The sequence below is a fragment of the Balaenoptera ricei genome, chromosome 6, assembly GCF_028023285.1.
Source record: "Balaenoptera ricei isolate mBalRic1 chromosome 6, mBalRic1.hap2, whole genome shotgun sequence".
NCBI classification, from domain to species: Eukaryota; Metazoa; Chordata; class Mammalia; order Artiodactyla; family Balaenopteridae; genus Balaenoptera; species Balaenoptera ricei.
This window is the reverse complement of record NC_082644.1, coordinates 10,703,598-10,722,824: the sequence shown is the minus strand read 5'-3', so window position 1 is coordinate 10,722,824 and position 19,227 is coordinate 10,703,598. Positions and strand designations below refer to the sequence as shown.

Genomic DNA, 19,227 nt, shown 5'->3' with positions numbered 1-19,227 from the left:
TTCCTCTGTCTCTGTTTTTGTTTTTGTTTTTGTTTTGGAAGAATACTTCGTAGGCACATAATGTCTGCTTGTTACTCTTTGTAATTTTAGCAGCCATCGATCATTTCTTAGGTCAATAATTTTATTACGGGTTTGCAAAATGGCGATATTCTAATTCTGTCATTCTTTATTTCTCAGCCAGACTACTTTATAAACAGAAACTTCCTCTTTTTGACTATTGGACTATTAAGTTACTCTTGTGTTCAGTTTTTATAAGAAAGACAGGATAAATATTTGATTGTTTTCCTTTGTTTATTAGTTTTTAGGATAATAAATTGATTCACAAGAATCTTTCAAAAGTGACTAATGAGGTCTTTTTTTTCTCTTTAAGTATCATTATGAACTCATGGATTTTTACCATATTTGATGTGTTTCAGTCCATTGCAATTATTATTTTATTAGGGCTCAAATTGTTCTGTCTTTGGTAGTGGGAGCCGCTTCAAGGTAGCTCCTAAGTGTATTTGACACTACCCTAGTGGTTTCTAATAGCTTCCTTGCTTTCTGGTATGATCCAACCTCATTTCATAAAATTCTGCCTTAGACCTTGAATTATCAGTTTTTTTAGGGAGCACTGGTTCCTTTTAGTTGGAAAGGATTTTCACAGACTGCTATCTGGGTGTTATGCTGATTGATACTAGGTTAGTCATTTTTAGGCCTTTTCATAGACAGAGCTAGGAAATACTTCTTTTAAAAAGAAAGTACAGGGCTTCCCTGGTGGCGCAGTGGTTGAGAATCTGCCTGCTAATGCAGGGGACACGGGTTCGAGCCCTGGTCTGGGAAGATCCCACACGCCGCGGAGCAACTGGGCCCGTGAGCCACAACTACTGAGCCTGCGCATCTGGAGCCTGTGCTCCGCAACAAGAGAGGCCGCGATAGTGAGAGGCCCGCGCACCGCGATGAAGAGTGGCCCCTGCTTGCTGCAACTAGAGAAAGCCCTCGCACAGAAAATGAAGACCCAACACAGCCATAAATAAATAAATTAATTAATTAATTAATTTAAAAAAAAAGAAAGTACATCATGAGTTTATACTGATACTTGCAATTAAATAATATTGCAGAGTTTTTATTTAACAGTTTTAAATTTTATTTTTGTTTCTTCTCTTATACTGAAACCTTATTATATAGAGACATTGTATAATTTCAGAATAATAGCAATATTATTACTAACAATGTAATTACTGAAAGCAGTTTTAGATTTCTACTTCTTTTAGTCCTTAGGGATGTATTTCACCAAGGATGTACAGTCAAATTACTGTGTTTTAAGTTACTTAAGTACTTCTCTGTTTGGTTTAATTCAATGCACAGTTTAGGTTTGTGTTTCATTTTGATTTTAAAGAATGACTTAAAAATTTTTTTTTTGCTTAAGTTTGTTTTATAATTATGTTTCAGAACTTTATATATAGGACAAGGTACAATCAGAGAAGTCTAGTTTCTGGCCCTCTCCCCTCTACCTTATTCTTTCCTTCCCTTAGGGAGTAGTCTTTTTTTTAAAGATTTTTTTGTTTATCCTTCCATTAAAAATTATAAATATAACAATTATATAAAATGTTTATACAATATCTGTCTATATTTATATATTCTTTCACTTTCCTTTGATATAGTGTCATACTGTTTGTTTTCTCTACCTTGCTTTTTTCACTTAACAGTGTATCCTGGATATTCCATAGTAGCGTTTATAGATATTCCTCAAAAAGATTTCTTTAATTATGACAAAATATACATAACATAAAATTTACTATTCCGATCTTTTTTTGGGTTTTTTTGGCCGCACCGTGTGGCCTGCGGGATCTTAGTTCCTGACCAGGGATTGAACCCCTGCCCTTGGCAGTGAAAGCACAGAGTCCTAACCACTGGACCGCCAGGGAATTCCCCCATCCCAACAATTTTTAAGTGTACAGTTCAGTGGCATTAAGTACAGTTGCCTTGGTATGGCATCACACTATCCTTGTCCAGCACTTTTTCAGCTTCCAAAACTAAAATTCTGTACCCATTAAACAATAATTTCCCATCCTCCCGTTCCCCAGTCCCTGGCAACCACCATTCTTTCTTTCTTTTTTTCTTTCTCTCTGAATTTGACTACTCCAGGGAACTCCCCAGGGGTCCAGTGGTTAGGACTTTGTGCTTTCACTGCTGCGAGCCCAGGTTCAGTCCCTGGTCGCGGAACTAAGATCCCACAAGCTGGGCCGCTTGGCCAAAAACAAAAAAAAAATTAACTACTCCAGTACCTCATTTAAGTGGAATCATACAATATTCGTCCTTTTGTGATTGGCTTATGTCACTTAGCATAATGTCTTCAAGATTCATCCATGTTGTAGCATGTGTCAGAATTTCCTTCCCTTTTAAGGCTGAATAATATTTCATTGTATGTATATACAAAACATTTAGTTTAACCATTAATTCATCAGACACTTGGGTTGCTTCCACTTTTTTGGCTGTTGTGAATATAGCTGCTATGAATATGGATGTATAAATATCTGTTTCTCTGCTTTGAACTTTTTCTGGGTATACACCCAGAAGTGAAATTTCAGGATAATATGATAATTCTATGTTTAATTTTTTGAGGAACCACCACAGTTTTGCATAGCAGCTGCTCCATTTTACATTTCTACCAACAGTGCACGAGGGTTCCAATATCTCTATATCCTTACCAATGCTAGTTATTTTCTGGGTTTTTTATTTGTTTGTTTTGTTTTGGAATAATAGCCATTCTAATGGGTACGAGATTGTCCTCATTTTTTTTTTTAATAAATTTATTTTATTTATTTATTTTATTTTTGGCTGCATTGGGTCTTCGTTGCTGCACATGGACTTTCTTTAGTTGTGGCGAGCAGGGGCTACTCTTCATTGCGGTGCGTGGGCTTCTCATTGCAGTGGCTTCTCTTGTTGCAGAGCACGGGGCTCTAGATGCGTGGGCTCAGTTAGTGTGGTGCATGGGCTTAGTTACTTCGCGGCATGTGGGATCTTGCCGGACCAGGAATCGAACTCGTGTCCCCTGCATTGGCAGGTGGATTCTTAACCACTGCGCCACCAGGGAAGCCCCTGTCCTCATTTTTTAAATTCAGTTCTTACTGAAGGACCTTTGCTTTTGAAAGCAGAGCTTGCTGTTGATGTCCTTATTCATCTTTGTAGGGCCAGCAGCTAACATAATGCCTAACACATAATAATTGGTAAAAAAATGTTTGAGTGAGTTAATGAACTTTGTAAACTGTGTCTTCCGTAAGAGGTGTTGGTAGTCATGGTTGTGGTTATAGTGCTGTACCTAAGCACTTAATCTCTTGGAGTTGTAATTGATAAATAGTGATGGGCTTTTTGGTGATGGTAATGGTAATCCTCATACCAGTACCAAAGATACCACTTTCCTGTGAACACTAGTATTTTACTTTGCCCTTCTTTGGCGTGGGGGGGGGGGGAGTGGAGATCAAAATGACTTGAAGCTTTCAACATTGTGTTTACACTTATAAGTGGGGTAATTAAGAAAAAAATAAAGCAAACCAACTCTCTCATCTTTAGACCTCTCATGTTCTTTCTGCCTTAATAGCCTCATCTCCATCTTTGCCTGTCATATTCTAATGGTTGTACTTGATGCATTAATAAGTAGGACAAAAAGGAGTGGATAACAAAACATTTCGTGTAGTATCATCCTGTTTTGTTGAAGAAAAACATGTTCATGTAGAGTAAGTGATCTGGAGAGATTTTTGCCAAGGCCAACAGTGATTATTCCTGAATTAGCACAATTTATTTGTGTTTTCTATGTTTTTCATTTAATGTTTGTATCAGTATTTTCTGATTTTTCTGTAAGAAACACATTGTGTTTTCAAAATAGTAAAATTAGTACAGAAACTTTATTTTTAAAAATCTCAGCTGTCCTTTTTTGTCTAGCTCCCAGTTGCAGTGTCTAAGACTTAGTATTTATTAAGTGTATTTTGATTGAATGACTGAAACTTAAGGAAGAACTTGGCAAATGCCATAAATAGGCATAAAGTGCTAAGAGGATTCAAAAGAGAGAAGGATCATATGTGGAAGAGATTAGCTGCAGATCATATTTGAATTGACCTTGAAAGACAGGTGGATTTTTTGTTTGTTTTTAAGAGAATAATATACCCCTTTGTACCAATAATTAACATTTTGTGGATAGGCTTCTTAGGAAATGAAATTTCTTTGATTATGTTTATTCTTGAAATTCATTGCTTATATCTTTAGAATATATGCATTATCCAGCAGATTTACCTCTCTTATTATCTTTTGTTTAGGTTAATATTAATAAGGTGGTTTTCCCTAAGCAAACAACAATCTAGTGAAGTGGATTGAGAAGCCTATTGTGTGACAGGGAAACCAACCAGGAATTAAGAAACTTCTAAATTGAAAAATGTACACACAAGTAGTGGAGAGTTAATGCATTTAGTTATTTCTGACTATAGGAAAAAAATAGCTTTTAAAATTTTAATTGATTTTCTTGTGTGACAAATCACTTTAAAGGAATGCCTTAAAAATACTTACTTTAAATTAAATTACTAAGTGTGATGGAATTTGGTTTGTAAAGTTTTATATTTTGAGACAGACCATAATTCACAACTGTTCATGATATTTGAAAAAAGTTTACTTCCTGAAGAAAAGTCAAATTTTATGGGCTGCTCTGGAAACTCCCCTTTGACTTAAGATAAATATACGCCTGTGATAATGTCATCTTTCTGCAAACCAACGCACTGAAAGAGTATTGGAAAGTATTTAATATGCTGTCATAAGACATTTTAAAAAAGTAAGATTTGTAAAAGAAAAGCAAATCTGTGGGATTAAAGGTATTTTATTGCAAACCTAGAATTTTTTTAATATGTATATATAAAGTATAATTCTTAAAGTTTTAGACCTTTTCTCATCAGGAATTTTATTGTTACCAAAAAGTTTTTAAAAGGTCTTATTTTTAATCACTTAAAATTATTCTAAAAAGTTGTTTTTTAATAATTTCTCACTCTAATTTGGATCTGAAATAGAATGAATACCATTTTTGAATTTTCAATGCCATTCCACATTTGGTTTCACATTTAGTGAATTTAGTCATAATATTCCCAAACCTAGTAGGATACAGTTTCTATGGTTATCAGACCCTTTGTAGAGTGACAAAGATTGGAATTCTGATTCTCTTGAGTCAAATTTTGGCCTTTGACTCTGTCCCCTTTTCACACTCCTTGCTAAGCTTAGGCTGTTGCTATGCTTGAGGGCTTGTCAGCTAGCAGGTTCCTATGGTAACAGGAATGGAAATTTCAAAGAAGAAAGAGAATGAGAGCACAAAGGCTTGGTTGATTTGAATCTGAACAAAGAATAGAAGGTTCCATGTCTTGCACCTTTGTTGAAGAAAGCAGAAATTTCATTTTAGAAAGTTACTTTTCAGTTTGTAAACTTTGTATACCCTGGTCTTAATTTAGTGAATAAAAGTATTACTGCTTAGGAAAGTACTCAGTAAGAATCTTTTAAAAATTTAATCAGCTGAAGTTCCTTTTTTCTCCTTTATAGAGCTTTGATAGTATTCCTTATCATAACATATTCTCAACTCTGCAGTATTCAGGCTAGCTCATTTAGTCTTGATTTTGCTGAGGTTAAAAATTGTTAGGGTTAAAAATCAAGGCAGTTTGCTTATTTGAAAAATATTAATTTTTTTTTGTTTTTATGTAACAGCTTTATTGAAGTATAATTTGTGTACAATAAATTGCACCCATTTAAAGTGTTCAATTTGATGAGTTTTGACAGATGTATATATCCATGAAACCATCACCACTATCAAGATATAAAACGTTTCCATCACCTCAAAAGCTTCCTTGTGTCCCTTTGTAGTCCACCTCCCTGAGTTGGCTCCCTGCTCCAAGCAACCACTGATCTGCTTTCTGTCATTATGGATTAGTTTTCATTTTCTGAGTTTTATAGAAATGTAATTAATATAGTATCTACTTTTTTATGTCTGGTTTCTTTCACCCAGCATAGTGATTTAGAGATTCATGCGTGTTTTGTTTTGCTTTTTAAAAACACCATTCCAATTGACAATTGACTTTCTCACTTGGGAGTTGAGAATGGGAAATCAGCAGGGTTCCTCATGCCCATCAAATAGGCCTTCTGCAGCTTTATTAATTTGCAACTCTTTCCTAATCTTTTAAAATGTCATTTACTAGGTTCTGTACTCTATTTTATATGTATATTTTAAAATTTAATTTAATTTTTAAAAAATTAAAAAAATTTTTGGCTGCATTGGGTCTTTATTGCTGCACGCAGGCTTCCTCTAGTTGCGGCGAGCGGGGGCTACTCTTCGTTGTGGTGCACGGGCTTCTCATTGCGGTGGCTTCTCTTTGCTGCAGAGCACGGGCTGTAGGCACACAGGCTTCAGTAGTTGTGGCACTGAGGCTCCATAGTTGTGGTTTGCGGGCTCTAGAGCGCAGGCTTAGTGGCGCACGGGCTTAGTTGCTCCACGGCATGTGGGATATTCCCAGACCAGGGCTCGAACTGGTGTCCCCTGCATTGGCAGGCGGATTCTTAACCACTGCACCACCAAGGAAGTCCCTATTCTTATTTGTATGTAATAAGACCATTTTACAGAGGAAAAACCTGAAACTTACAGAGGTTACATAGAACAAATTGGTTAAGCTCAAGGGTTCTGGATAAGAATGCAGAGGTTTAACTCTTGGGACTGTCTTTGTAGTTATGTCATCTTGGGCAAGCTACTTAACTTTCTGTGTCTCATTGTTTTTCACGTGTATTATAAAATGGGGTGACTAATGATAGTACCTACCTTATGGGATTGTTGAGAAGATTAAATAAGATGTGTGAGGCACTTACAACACTTCCTAGCCTGTAGTAAGTGTCAGTAAATGCTAGCTGAGATACAGCACAAGGTACTTATAGCTAACAAATGGCAGAAGCATAAACTTACAGCTTTAGACTCAGTGCAAGCAGCACAAAATAGTCACTCAAGTCAATTTTATAATTCATGATGGGGCTCACAAATGGAGGTTTTACTAACATAGTAACATCAGATATTGGATTAGTTGGTATTGTATGCATTGCTGAAGACCAGGCAAGTTTGAGACTTACTTAAGGCATACATATGCATATATGTATGATATATGTACACACATCAAAATAGTACAGAGAGATTCTTTGTACTGTACCTAGTTTTCCTCCAGTCTTCCTATCTTATATAACTGTTATACAGTATCAAAACCTGGAAGTTAACATTGGTACAATCTATAGCCCTTACCATATTTCACCAGTTTTTTTTTTTTTAAATCTTCTGCCTATTTTTTTTTAAAATTTTATTTATTTATTTATTTATTTATTTATTTATTTATTTATTTATTTATGGCTGTGTTGGGTCTTCGTTTCTGCGCGAGGGCTTTCTCTAGTTGCGGCAAGTGGGGGCCACTCCTCATTGCGGTGCGCGGGCCTCTCAATATCGCGGCCTCTCTTGTTGCGGAGCACAGGCTCCAGGCGCGCAGGCTCAGCAATTGTGGCTCACGGGCCTAGTTGCTCCGCGGCATGTGGGATCTTCCCAGACCAGGGCTCGAACCCGTGTCCCCTGCATTGGCAGGCAGACTCTCAACCACTGCACCACCAGGGAAGCCCCGTATTTCACCAGTTTTTACATGTAGTCATTTTTGTGTCTGTGAATGCATATGTACTTGTGTGTATATTGTCTTTGCAGTTTCATCACACGTATAAATTCGTGTAGCCATCACTTTGGTTAAGATACAGAACTGTTTTAGCGCCACCGAGGAACTCCCTTGTGCTTCCTTTCTCCCTCCCCCCTTTCCTATTTCCAAGTAACCACTAACTTGTCCTCTAGCCCTATAATTTTGTCAGTTCAAGAATTTATATAAATAGAATCATACAGTGTATATAATCTTTTGAGATTGGCTATTTTTCATTTAGCATAATACCCCTGAGGTCCATCCAAGTTGTTGCATGTATCAGTAGTCATTGTTTTGTTTTTAAAATTATTTATTTATTTATTTATTTATGGCTGTGTTGGGTCTTCGTTTCTGTGCGAGGGCTTTCTCTAGTTGCGGCAAGTGGGGGCCACTCTTCATCGCGGTGCGCGGGCCTCTCATTATCGCGGCCTCTCTTGTTGCGGAGCACAGGCTCCAGACGCGCAGGCTCAGTAGTTGTGGCTCACGGGCCTAGTTGCTCCGCGGCATGTGGGATCCTCCCAGACCAGGGCTCGAACCCGTGTCCCCTGCAGTGGCAGGCAGATTCTCAACCACTGCGCCACCAGGGAAGCCCCAGTAGTCATTGTTTTTAATTGCTGAGTAGTATTCCATTATATAGATGTTCTGCAATTTGTTTAATCATCCATTGATGGATACTGAGTTGTTTCCAGCTCTTTGCTATTACAAATAAAGCTGCTATGAACATTCCTGTACAGGTTTTTGTGCAGACATAAGTTTTCCTTTTGGGGGGATAAATGCCCAGGAGTGTGACTGCTGGATCGTATGATAAGCATATGTTTGGATTTTTTTTTGTAATTAATTAATTAATTTATTTATTTTTGGCTGTGTTGGGTCTTCGTTTCTGTGCGAGGGCTTTCTCTAGTTGCGGCAAGCGGGGGCCACTCTTCATCGCCGTGCGCGGGCCTCTCACTATCGCGGCCTCTCTTGTTGCGGAGCACAGGCTCCAGACGCGCAGGCTCAGTAGTTGTGGCTCACGGGCCTAGTTGCTCCGTGGCATGTGGGATCCTCCCAGACCAGGGCTTGAACCCGTGTCCCCTGCAGTGGCAGGCAGATTCTCAACCACTGCGCCACCAGGGAAACCCTGATATGTTTGGATTTTTAAGAAACTGCTCAGCTATTTTCCATAACGGGTGTACTATTGTACATTTCCACTAGCAATGTCTGAGGGATCTACTTTCTCAGCATTCTTACCACCATTTGCTATTTCCACTATTTTTCATTCAGCTTTTATAATGTGATGTATCTCATGTGGTTTTAATTTGTATTTCCTTCATGGCTAATGATATTGAACATCTTTTCATGTGCCGTTCATATATTCTCTTTGATAAAATGTTCATGTCTTTAGTTCATTTTTCAATTGATTTGTTTTTTACTTTTGAGTTTTGAGAGTTCTTTATAAATTCTAGATACAAATCCTTTGTTGGATATATGGTTTGTAAATAGTTTCTTCTAGTCTATAGCTTGCCTTTTCATCCTTTTAACAAGGTCTTTAGGAAAACAGAAGTCTTAAATTTTAATGAAGTCCTATTTACCAATTTCTTTTTCCTCTTATGGACTGTGCTTTTGGTGTCATTTCTAAGAACTCTTCAGCTTAGGTCTGGAAGATTCTCTCTCTCTTTTAAGTTTTATAGCTTTATGTCTTACGTTTAAATCCATGATCAATTTTGAGTTAATTTGTGTAAAGTAAGTTTCATTTTTTTGGCTGTGAATATCCACTAGCTTTAGCACTATTTGTTGAAAAGACTATCCTTCCACCATTGAATTGCTTTTGCTTCTTTGTGAGAAATGAGTTGGCTCTTCTTGTGTGGATTTATATCTGTGTTCTCTATTCTGTCCTGTTTTATCTTTTTGTCTATTTTACCACCAATACCACAGTGTCTTTATTACTGTTAGCTATATAGTAAGCCTTAAAATTGGAGAGCATGATTTTTCCCATTTTCTTTTTCAAAATTGTTTCAGTTATTCTACTTCTTTTGTTTTTTTAATATATATTTTAGAATAAGCTTGTCTTTAGCTACTAAAAGCATGCTGGCTTTTGACAGTAATTTCATTAAGTCTAGGGATCATTTGGGGGAAGATTGACACCCTTACATGTTGAATCTCCAGTCCATGAACAGTGTTGTTATGGATTGACTTGAGTCCCCCTAATAAGCCCTAACCCCCAGTACCTCAGAATGTGACCTTGTTTGGAAATAGGGTCTGGAGTAGTGGAGTACTGAGGGAATCCTATTCCAGTATGACTGGTGTCCTTATAAAAGGGAATTTCGGACACAGGCACACATAGAGGGAAGATATGTGAAGAGGCACAGGGGGAATGCTGTGTGAAGATCGGATTTATGCTGCCACAAGCCAAGGAACTACTAGAAGCTAGGAGAGATACCTGGAACAGATCCTTCCCTAGCATCTTTAGAGGGAGCATGGCTCTGCCAACACCTTGATCTCAGACTTTTAGCCTCCAGAAATGTGACAATGAATTTCTGTTGTTTAAGCCACACAGTTTGTGGGACTTTGTTGTAGCAGCCCTAGCAAACCAGTATAACTGTGTATCTGTCCATTTATTTGTATCTTCCTTGATTTCATCAGCATTTTATAGTTTTCAGCATACAAGCCCTATATATGTCTTGTTGGATATATACCCAGGTGTTTCTTTTTTTTAAAATAAATGTGATTATAAATATATTGTTTTAATTTAGTTTCTACATGCTCATTATATATAAAAATGCAATTGTATATAGAAACACAATTTTTTGGTATGTTTTTCTTGTATTCTGCAACCTTGTTGAACTTATTAATTCTAGGACGAATACATTTTTTATTCTTTTTTTTTTTTTTACTAATTTAAAAGTGTTTTTTGAGATTCCTTGGGATGTTCTATGTAGACAGTAATGTCATCTGCAAATAGGGACAGTTTTCTTTTTCCAATCTCTCTACTTTTTATTTCGTTTTCTTGTTTTATTGTGCTGATAGGACTTCCAGTACTATGCTGAGTAAGAGTGGTGAGAGCAGGCATTCTTCCCTTGTTTCCAATCTTAAAGGTAGGAATCCAGTGTTTCACCACAAAGTATGATGTTAACTGTAGGGTTTTTGTATATGTACTTTATCAAGTTGAGGCAGTTACTTTCTGTATGTAGTTTGCTGGAAACTTTTAAAAATCATGAATGCTTTTTCTGCATCATTTGGTATGATCATGTGATTTTTTTCTTTGTTTTTAGCCTGTTGATTTGGTGGATTACATTGATTGATTTTTGAATATGGAACCAGCTTTGGATTTCTGGAACAAACCCTACTAGGTTGTGGTATATAATGCTTTTAATATATTTTTGGACTTGATTTGCTTCTATTTTGTTAAGGATTTTTGCATTTTGTTCACTGAGGGTATTGGTCTGTAGTTTTCTTCCTTTGTATTATCTTTGGCTTTAATATTAAGTAATGCTGACTTCATAGAATTTGTTGGGATTAGTTCTCTGCTATTTTCTGGAAGAGATTGTGTAGAATTGGTATTCTTTTAAAATTGTTAGTTAGATTTTACCAGTGAAACCATCTGGCCTGGATATCTTTTTTAGGAGGTTTTAAACTACAGATTCAATTTCTTGAATAGTTAAAAGACTATTCAGATTATCAGTTTCATCTTGGGTGAGTTTTGGTAGTCTGGCTTCTGAGGAATTGGTCCACTTCATCTAAATTGTCTAGTTTACATGCATAGAGTTGTTTGTAATATTCCTTATTGTATTTTTAATGTCAGCAGTCTCTAGTGATATCCTCTTTCATTCTTGATATTGGTAAGTTGTGTTCCTTTCTCTCATTCTTTTTTTTAATCATTGTTACTAGAAGCCTATCAATTTTACTGATATTTTCAAAGAACCAGCTCTTGGGTTGAGTGATTTTATTTATTTTTTTCCTATTGCCCTTCTTTGTTTTCAGTGTCATTGATTTCTCTTCTTTATTATTTCCTTCCCTTTGCTGACTTTTGGTTTATTTTGCTCTTTTTGGTTATTATGAATAATGTTACTCTGATATGAACATTCATATACAAATTTTTGCTTGAACATGATTTTAAATTATTTTGGGTATATTCCTAGGAGTGGAATTGCTGGATCATGTGGTAATTTTATGTTTAACTTCTTGAGGAATCGCCGAACTGTTTTCTCTAGTGGTTGCCTTATTTTACATTCCTATCAGCAAATGTATGGGGGTTCTGATTTCTTACCAACACTTGCTATTTTCTGTTTTTTAGATGGGGTTGTGGGTGTGATGTTGTATCTCATTGTGGTTTTGATTTGCATTTCCTAATGACTAATGACATTGATCATCTTTTCATGTGCTTATTTGGTCATTGCATGACTTCTTTGAAGAAATGTTTGTTCAAGTGTTTTTGCCCATCTAAAAAATTGGGTTGTTTTTGTTGAGTTACAGGAATTCTTTATGTATTCTGGACACTAGACCCTTATCAGATATATGATTTGCAAATATTTTTCACTGTGTGGATTGTCTTGTTCACTCTCCTTCTGATAGTGTCCTTTAATACACAAGAGCTTTTAATTTTGATGAAGTCCAGTTTATCTGTTTTTTCTTTTGTGCTTGTATTTTTGGTGTTTAAGAAACCATTGACAAATCAAGGTCATGAAGATTTACCCTTATGCTTTCTTCTACAGGTTTCATAGATTTTGCTCTTACATTTAGGCCTTTGATCCATTTTGAGTTAATTTGGATATGATGTGAGGCAATCAGCCAATTTTATTCTTCTGCATGTGAATACTCAGTTGTCTCAGCACCATTTGTTGAAGAGACTATTTTCCCCCCATTGAGTGGTCTTGGTACCTTTGTGAAAATTAATTGACACACATGTGAAGGTTTATTTCTGGATTCCCAGTTGTATTCCATTGGTCTGTATGTCTAGCATTATGCCAGTACCATACTGTTTTGGTTACTATATCTTTGTAATAAGTTTTAAAATGGGAACGTTTTGTTCTTTATTTTCAAGGTTGTTTTGGCTGTTCGGAGTTTCTTGCATTCCATATGAATTTCAGGATCAGCTTCTCCATTTTGGCAAAAAAAGACCATTGGGAGTTTTGAAGGGATTACATTGAATCTGTAGATCGGTTTATGGAGTATTGCCATTTTAACAACATTAAGTCTTCCAATCCATGAATATGGGAAGTTTTTATGTTTATTAGGTCTTCTTTGATTTCTTTCAACAGTATTTTGTAGTTTTCTGTTTTGCATCACATTGGTTAAATTTTTTCCTAAGTATTTATTCTTTTTAATGCTCTTATAAATGGAACTGTTTTTTAATTTCCTCTTCTTTTGGCTTTTTTTGAAGTTTATTTTTAATATATTTACTCCTGGAATGTAGAAATACAGTTGATTTTTCTTTTTCTGTATTGACTTTGTATCCAGTGACTCTAAATTTATTTGTTTGATGGTTTATAGATTACTTTAGATTTTCTTTGTAACAACCATGTTTTGTTAGTCTGGTTCAATTAGGAGACAGAACCACTCAGTGATTTAAACAAGGGAAGTGTAATATGAAGAATTAATAAACTATTAAAGAAGAATAATTATAAGATATATAGAGAGCTCTACAGGGTTCTCTAGGGCTGAGGGACAATCTTAGAAGGGGCCCCCACCCCAAGGCTAAGACCTTAGTTGTACAAGATATACTTACAGCTCACTAGGTAGCAGAGAACATCACAGGGTTGCTTGGGCCAGAGCTGGTCCACAGTTACCAGGCAAGCAGGACGCAACCCTTCAGGGCATAGGCAAGTATTGGGTAAATAGAGAGAGTCAGGGCACTGCTGCAGGCAGGAGGCCTTGAGCCTACAGTGTCTATTTTCCGGGGGCTACAGGAAGGTGTTTACTAGGCTGGGCTGGGACTGTGAGGTTGCTGAAGGATCATTCTAGGCACATGGACATAGATTTCCTCACATTTACACTGCCGGCTATGCAGCAGCCCCAACCAACAAGAGAAGCCCCCTTCATCCTGCAGTATTTCTCGAACACTATTGAGAAAGTTTAAAATCATGCTCACTGTAAAGAAGAAATGGTGAAAGGAATCCCATCCATTATCACAGAGCATGTGTTGAAGGGTGAGTTTGGAACTGAGAGATACAAATTTGGTAACTGGAGCACATGTCATCTGTGAATAATGACAGTTTCTTTCCAGTTCAAATACCTTTTATTTCTTCTTTCTTTTTTTTTTTTTTCCCCTGACAAAGCAAGAGACTTTATTAGGAAGGGGCTCCCGGGTGGAGAACAGCAGGGTAAGGGAACCTGGGAGAACTGCTCTCTGTAGTTCTTTCCTTCTAATCCTTTACCTTTTATTTCTTCTTGATGCCCTACCGAGGACTTCCAATACAGTGTTTAATAGGGTGGTGATAACAGGTACTTTTTGCCTCATCTTTGATCTCAGGGGACGCTTTCAGTCACTTACTACAAAGTATGAGGTTTGCTGTGGTTTGATATATATGCTTTCTATAGGATTGAGGAAATTCCCTTCTTAGTCTGTTAAGAGTTTTCATAATAAATGGGTGTTGTATTTCATCAAATGCTTTTATTGCCTCTGTTGAATAGATTGTGTGATTTCCCGCCCTTTTTCTGTGAATGCCATTAATTTCATTAACTGATTTTTCAAATGTTAACCAGCATTGTATCCTTGGAACAAAACTTTATTTGGTGTGGTATATTATTCTTTTTTATATTGTTCTGGATTAATTTACTAATTTGGGATATGATTTTTACATCTATGGTCATGAAATGTGATTTTCCTTTCTTATATAGTCCCTGTTGGGTTTTGTTATAAAAATTATGCTGGTTTTGTGAGGTGTGAGGTGAGTTGAGAAAGTTTCCTTTTTTGGGGAAGAGTTTGTATATAATTGCTGTAACTTCTTCCTTAAACGTTTGATAAATTTTTTCTAGTGAAACCATCTTGGCTTGGAGATTTTTTTGGGGGGATAGTTTCTAATGGTGGCTTAAATTTCTTCATAAATGTTGATAGAAAACTAGATTTTATATTTCTTCTTTTATGATTTTTGGTAAATTGTGATCTTTTTCCAAGGAATTAGGTCATTTCATCCTAACATGTCGAATTTATTATTTATAGTATCCTCATTATATTTCTAGTAATTTTCTGTCCTTCATTCCTGATATTGGTAATTTGTGGGTTTTTTCCTCTTTTACTTGTTATTGCCTTTTTTCTACTTTCTCTAGGTTTGATTGGCCATTCTTTTTCCAGCTTCTTGAGCTGGAGCTTACCATTGATTGTTTTTCAGGCTTTCTTATTTTCTGACATATGCATATCAGGTTATAAATTTCCTCTGAGTATAGCTTTTGCTGACATTTTGTTTATTGTCTTTACTACTTAATTCTATATGTAGATTATACATATATATATAAACATTAAAATGTAATACATATGGTATATAATTATATACAATTTAAATTTCAGTTATGATTTCCTTTGTTGATTATGGGTTATTTAGAAGTTTTTTTGTCTAATTTCCAAACAGCCAAACAGTTGGGGATTTTCTAGGGTTCTTTTTGTAATTGATACCTACCTTAATTCCATTTTAGTCATAGAACAGTCTGGTTTTAGTACTAAGAAGTTTTTTGTGGCTTATTTTAGGACTTACAATATGGCCAGTTTTGGTAAAGATTCCACGTGTATGTTAAATAGGTTCCACTCATTGTTGGGTGCCATGATTATAAATATGTTGTTTAGGTCAAGTTTGTAATTGACTTGTTTAGATTTTTTGTATTCTCATAGAATTTTTGTCTCACTCTTCTTATTGAGAGAAGTGTATCAAACTCACTCTGATTGTGGATTTGTGTATTTCCCCTTTTACTTCTGTTTTTTATTAAAATAATTTAAAGCTGTGTTAAGTGGTACATACATGTTTAGATTTACTTTTTAGTCATGGTGAATTGATTCTTTTATTTTGTCTTTAAGAAATGACCTTCTTTATCTCTGGGAACACTCCTTGTCATAAAGTGTAGTCTTGTTTTTGGTTGGTTCTTTCATTGTTTATTTGCCATCTTTTTAGTTTTAACCTATCTCTGTCCTTATTTTTTTTTTTTTTAATTAATTAATTTATTTATTTTTGGCTGTGTTGGGTCTTCGTTTCTGTGCGAGGGCTTTCTCCAGTTGCGGCAAGTGGGGGCCACTCTTCATCGCGGAGCGCGGACCTCTCACTATCGCGGCCTCTCTTTTTGCAGAGCACAGGCTCCAGACAGGCAGGCTCAGTAGTTGTGGCTCACGGGCCCAGTTGCTCCACGGCATGTGGGATCTTCCCAGACCAGGGCTCGAACCCGTGTGCCCTGCATTGGCAGGCAGATTCTCAACCACTGCGCCACCAGGGAAGCCCTCTGTCCTTATATTGAAAAACGTGTCTTTGTAAACAGCATAGGGTTTTTTTGTTTTGTTTTGTATTTATTTGTACCTAGTCCAACAACCTTACTCTTTTACATAGTCTTTAGGCCATTTATATATAATGCAATTAGTGATGTACTTGGGTTAATATCTACTATCTTATTACTTGATTTCAATTTTTCCAAACTGTTTTGCATTCTTTTTTCTCTCCTATCTTGACTTCTTTTGTATTATTCTATTTCTCTCTTTATTACCTTGTTAGTTGTGCATTCTTTTATTGCTTACCCTAGAAATTATATGTACCCTTGACTTACAATATTCTAGTAAAATAATAACTTTGATCACTCTCCCATTAGTGTTCCTCTGACCCCCATCTTTATCATTTTATTATTACACATATTAATTTACATGTATTTTGTATGTGTTTTAAGACATTATTTTTGTTTTTTAAACTTTTCATATTTTTGTCTCTGCATAGGGTTTTTAAAAAAATTTATTTATTTTTGGCTGTGTTGGGTCTTTGTTGCTGCACGCGGGCTTTCTCTAGTTGCAGTGAGCAGGGACCATTCTTCGTTGCGGTGCACGGGCTTCTCATTGAGGTGTGCGGGCTTCTCATTGCACTGGCTTCTCTTGTTGCAGAGCACGAGTTCTAGGTGCACGGGCTTCAGTAGTTGTGGCTTGCAGGCTCTAGAGCGCAGGCTCAGTAGTTGTGGCACATGGGCTTAGTTGCTCCGCGGCATGTGGGATCTTCCTGGGCCAGGGCTCGGACCCATGTCCCCTGCATTGGCAGGCGGATTTTTAACCACTGCGCCACCAGGAAAGCCCCCATTATTTTTTGTTTATACAGAGAATATTTATTTATATTTTCCCACATATTCACCTCTTTTCTTGCTTTTAATTCCTTTTGAATTTTCATCTTAGATTATTTTTCTTTTGTCTTCTAGTGCTGGTTTGCTAGTGACTAGTTTTCTCAGTTTTTTGTCTGTCTGAAAATGTTTTTGCTGGCCATAGAATTATGGTGAGCAGTTGTTTTCTCTCAGCTCTTTAAGTAAGTCATTCTATTGTTTTATAGTATTCAAAAGTCCAACAACAGTTGTTCTGTTGAAGGTAAGGTGTCTCTTTTTCCACTGGCTGCTTTTAAGAAGTTTTTCTTTGGTTTTCAGCAATTTAAATGAGATATGCTTAGGTGTGTTTTTTTAATTGTATTTATTCTTCTGGGGATTTGCAGAACTTTTTGAATCTGTGGGTTGTTGTCTTTAATCAGTTTTGACAAATCCTTGCCCATCATCTTTTTATATATTGCCTCTTCTCATTCCCTCTTTCCTCTTTTGAGGTTCCAGTTATGCATATTTTAGATTTTTTTTCATGTGTTTTACATGTCTGTTATGCTCTTTTCTGTATTTTTCAGTATTTTTTGATCTGTGTGCTTCTGTTTGGATATTTCCTATTGCCTTGTTTTCCATTCTGCCAGTTCTATCTTCTGACATATCTAATAAGTTCTTAATTTCAGCATTTATGTATTTCACTTATAGAATTTCTCTTTGGTTCCTCTTATGATAGATTCCAATTTTCTGGAATTCTTCATCTTTTATTTTCTTGAACATATTTCTTATATACAGTCTTGTCTACTAAGTCCAATAGCTGGGATTACCAAAACACTGTAATTTTTTCTTTTGTTTTCCAGTCACATGGTCCTGTCTCTTGGAATGCCTAGTATTTTTTATTGAGTAGTAGACATTACAAAATATTGGTGAGGTTCTACATGATGTTATATTATTACTCCAGAGAAAGCTCACCCTTTCTTCTGCTTAGCAGATAAATGGGGGCTGATCACCTTAATTCAGTGAGGGACTGAGCTGAGTTGAGGCTGGGTTTCATTTTTCATAGGTCTCTGCCTCCCTGTCATTTGCCCCTGCTACTGAAGTGTAGTCACTCAGGGGCTTCCAGCTGAGAGTGTGGTATGTTCATTTCCCATTTCCCCTGGCAAGACTTGAACCTGTAATTCACGTTTCCTCATACTGATAAAACTTCCAAAATCTCCACTCTGCTTTTCAGAGGCTTTCTTCTTAGCTTTCTAGCCTCCTTCCCTGTGTAGCTTCAGAATTTTCAAATATCTTGAAGGGAAAACTGGCTCTTTGTCAGGCCCAATTCTAGGTACTTCCCCTTTCACCCATCTGTTCCTTTTGTTTCTAATTTTGTCTGTAGTCTTTTTTTTTTTTTTAATTGGAGCATAGTTGATTAACAATGTTGTGTTAGTTTCAGGTGTATAGCAAAGTGATTCAGTTACACATGTACATGTGTTGTCTCTAGTCTTGCAGGACTACCAGAGCTCTGCTGGTTTCTTGGTTCTCTAGCACCAGCCTAGGCAAAGCTTGATTCTCAGCCTCTTGCCTTATACCCAGATTCAACAGATACCTCCTTGGAAAAGTGGCTGCACTTATCAGGGCACCACTCCATGCTTCCGAGCTCTCTAGATTCTTGGTCTCTCTAGTTCTTTTCCTTCACTACTTCTTTAATAGCTTTAAATAGGTATTTTTAAAACTTTCTTTCTTGTATTTTGAAGTTGTTCTTGATGGAAACATTGATCTAACACAAATTACCTCTTCATACTTGGAAGTGATAGTCACATATAGTTTATTGTTATATATCAGTTATCACATCCATTATAGTTAACTTCTTTGACACCAGTTTCTTTAAGAGACTTGGTTTTCTGACTGTGTTGTGTATAGAAGGACTCTGGAAAATGTTTTATATCGATGTAGAAATAAGTTGATTGAGTCTTAATGGAAAGGCCTGGTGGTGAGAACATCTGTTATCAGTTCAAAGTCAGCAGTGACTCTGAAACTGTTATATAAACAAGTGGAAAAAATATTTGGTAGTCAAAAGCCCAAATGCACATTTCTTGGGATAACTGATCTATTCCTATGGTTATAATGATGATTTTAGTATGGTTTTATGTTTGGGGCCACTGTTTTTTCTTTTTGTTTCCTTAATATCAGCTTAATATTGTGAGCTCTGTTTACATCATGTGATTTCAGAATTGAAAGAACTCCGTTTTTTTTAAAAAAATTTTTTAATGTAAAAAGAAAAAGAAAATGTAAGACCAAAGTGAGA

The 19,227-nt window shown here is 36.2% G+C and overlaps 1 protein-coding gene across 2 annotated transcripts in view; it reads left to right on the top strand.

The window, feature by feature from the left end:
* Positions 1–19,227, top strand: part of FZD3 (frizzled class receptor 3) — a 95,504-nt gene that overhangs the window by 13,938 nt on the left and 62,339 nt on the right. The window lies entirely within an intron of this gene.